Genomic DNA, 3,660 nt, shown 5'->3' on the forward strand with positions numbered 1-3,660 from the left:
ACATAGATGGTGGTCTGTGTACACGAGTGAGGTGTACATAGATGGTGGTCTGTGTACACGAGTGAGGTGTACATAGATGGTGGTCTGTGTACACGAGGGAGGTGTACATAGATGGTAGTCTGTGTACACGAGTGAGGTGTACATAGATGGTAGTCTGTGTACACGAGTGAGGTGTACATAGATGGTAGTCTGTGTACACGAGTGAGGTGTACATAGATGGTAGTCTGTGTACTTGAAAATGAAATAATATACAACATTGCTATTAAATGTTTTCATTATCACAAACAAAACAGCCAAATATCATGGGACTAGGATTTTAGGGTAAAAGTTTTGAGAAAAAAACGACAAAAACGTACCTTAATTTTTGTTGTATCTCGTATATCTGTATTGTGTGCGATTAATTAGCTAAGCCTAATGCTTGCTTTGCTACACATTTTCAGTGTGTGCTTGTAATTATTCTTGTTCTGTACACCCAATGACCCATTGTAGCTCATTCTGTACACCCAATGACCCATTGTAGCTCATTATATACACCCAATGACCCATTGTAGCTCATTATATACATCCAATGACCCATTGTAACATTTCGAGCTTTTTATTTTTGTAAGAAATACTGGAAGATGTTTTTGAGAGTACTTAACACGTACCCTGACCCTGCTCCCCTTATTCTTTACATCACTGTTGCACCATTCATGTGAATTGCTATTGGGTTGGCATAGAATATGTGTTAAAAGTCACCAAAAATAACAGGAGCGAGGTTTCTGACCTAGTTTACCAAGAAATAGTACAGTTTCTGCTCTTGCTGCTAGAGACAATTTGTTTGTTTTTTTACACACGCGCGCGTAAAAATAAAATGTAAACAATCGTTTCTTTTTGTCATATTTTATGCAAAGCTACTCGAAGGAATAATAAATACGACGAGCACAAAATACTCTTTATTTAAACTTGTTTGTTTGTTTTTAAGCGGTACGATGGTTTACTTGCCTTTTGCATGGATCAAAATCCGAATTTTAACGTTATAAACCTTTAAAATGAGCCACCGGAGTTAAATTTAAATGATAAACTTGTCAGTTAGTAACATTGTCTGTCCAACTATTTATTATTATAAATTATTTATTGCTCAGAAGCTTTTTAAACTAACACGAAACAGGGGAGAAAGAAAAAAGACCCATAACACAAAAGTAAGCAGGTTTTTTGCAAGGAGGGTAATACTTCAATTGTGTTAATGGAAACTGGTATCTTTTGATGTTTTCATATTTGGTCTGTTTAGAACAACAATGTGTGTTGTGTAATGGGGTGTGTACGTGTACAGTCAAATTTGCGTGAGATTAAAACTGTATACTTATATAAAGAGAGAGAGAGGAGCCTGATCTTATACTGGATATAACTGGGCAGACAAGTTGATGAATATATTTATTTTTTCGTGCATAATTTACAAGTGGTTCTCGCGAGGAGTTTCAATCGACCCAGCTGGAAACTACAAAAGGGTACTTTTATTTTCTGGCAGTGTGGTTCAGTTACGTCTCCTTTTCGCGCACAAAATGACTCGTTGTTGTTGTCGTGGAGTTTACACACTTTAGAGCTGCTGTGTGTTTAAGAGTGAGGTAGACGTGACGTCAGCTATTTTGAAAACTGTGATCTATTGATCATAAACGTATCCGATGAGTACCAGTAACCAGTTGTCCCGGATGAGAGCTTTCAGAAGGTTTGAAACCTTAATCATTATTTCCGTTTCTTGATGACGTAACATGGTTAATTTGGATGGATAACCAGTCATCCACCTCTTAGAACACATTGTAAACTATAAAACGGGTTATATACAAAGTTGACACGAATTGTTTTAACTTTAGTATTAATATCACTTCAAGTTACTCTGCTTAAAAAAAAAACAAAGAGAAAAAACATGATATTTAAAACTAGAGTAGTAATTATTTAAAAGCAAGAAGAATTCTCTAGGATTTGGCATTGTAAATGCGGGGTTCGATTCCCCGCGATGGACACAGCAGATAGCCCAATATGGTTTTTAATGTAAAACCAAACAAAGCCATCTGGTGTCGCAATGGCCTAACTATCCCACATATTAAACTATATAACTTAAAAATATAAGGTGTTTTTTTTACTTACATACCCATAGACCTGTCTTCTTCTTTAAAAATGGAGCAAGAATGTCTGATTTGTTTTTGGTTCGTGAAGCGTGTTGAAAAGATTTATCTTAAGCCGAAGAGACCTAATGATTTTCTAAATTTGGAAACTATGCGATTACACGTTACTCTTCAGTCAGATCTTATACCTGTGGTCTATTTCTGTAATTTACCACACTGGCCCACCGCCAGGTTCGTACGACCATTTCTGGTTTTTATCCAACATGAAAGGTAAGTAGTCGGGCAGCAGAAGTTTTCTATGACATTTAAAATGGCCGAATCATCATAATATTCACATCGAATTTCTTGAACTTAGTAATGTTTGAATGTTTACTTCTTCCGGTGGAACATCATCGGTAAGAACTACAAATTTACAACGCTAAAATCTGGAGTTTGATTCCTCGCTGTGAATAGTGTGTAGATGGTATATTGTGTAACTTCACACTAAGAAAACAACATGAATGTTAGGCCTAGCATGGCCTCAATCTGAGGGTCGCGGGTTCGAATCCCCGTCACCGAACATACTCGTCCTTTCAGCCACTGGACATTATAAAGTGACGGTCAATCTCACTATATGTTGTTAAAAGAGTATTCCAAGAGTTGGCGGTGGGTGGTGTTGGCTAGCTGCCTTCCCTCTAGTGTAGCTCTGTACGAATTAAAAAAACAAAACAAAATACATGAATGTTTACTTTCCCGTATGACATGGTAAGAAACGCCACCTATATTTATGTCGTGGTAAACACGAGGAGCTGCTGTAGTCCATGTAGACCTGCGAACGAAAGACAGTAATAAATAAAGGTTATGCAGGCAAGATTAAAAACGAACAAACGAGACCACGAGCACATAAACGTTTATAGGGTTATGTAACATATCTCAATGTGTAATATCTTTTCAGTCACATTGTACTACTATATTATGGGTAAAAAAAACCCCACAAAATCTATGTTTATTGGTAGAATTAAAGGTGAAATATTTATTATTAGTTACAGCCGACTAGTTTTGGTAACACAGTTACCAACCTCAGCTGAATATAGGTTAAGCTAACACTGTAAATGCTAGCTCTGATTATGGAAACTGTTACCGAAACTAGTCGGCTGTAACTAATGATAAAGATATCTTTTATTGGTCCACAAAACGTCGGATTTTGTGGGTTTTAACTCTTAATTTCACTTTGTATTTCAATGTTGTAGTGAAATGGAGAATAAATTCAAAATCTCAAACCAGTAACAAAGATATTAACAATTTACAGAGGTTTCTATATTTAAGCAAACAAGAACGTTAATGTGATTTATGATTTTAACCCAACCGTTACTGATGGAGTCATTCAGTTTTTCAAATAGTTTTTTATAAACTATTTGACCCGGCATGGCCAGGTGGTTAGGGCGCTTGACTCACAATCTGAGAGTCGCGGGTTCGAATCTACTCCAAACATGCTCGCTCTTTCAGCCGTGGGGGTGTTATAATGTGACGGTAAATCCCACTATTCGTTGATAAAAGAGTAGCCCAAGATTTTGGCGGG

General features: G+C 36.8%; 1 protein-coding gene across 1 annotated transcript in view; it reads left to right on the forward strand.

Annotated features, from left to right (window-relative positions):
* The window catches only part of LOC106471347 (WAS/WASL-interacting protein family member 1-like), a 74,610-nt gene that overhangs the window by 8,396 nt on the left and 62,554 nt on the right, over positions 1–3,660 (forward strand). The gene's annotated exons all lie outside the window — the stretch shown is intronic.

Source organism: Limulus polyphemus, unplaced genomic scaffold, assembly GCF_000517525.1.
Source record: "Limulus polyphemus unplaced genomic scaffold, Limulus_polyphemus-2.1.2 Scaffold4560, whole genome shotgun sequence".
Lineage (NCBI taxonomy): Eukaryota > Metazoa > Arthropoda > Merostomata > Xiphosura > Limulidae > Limulus > Limulus polyphemus.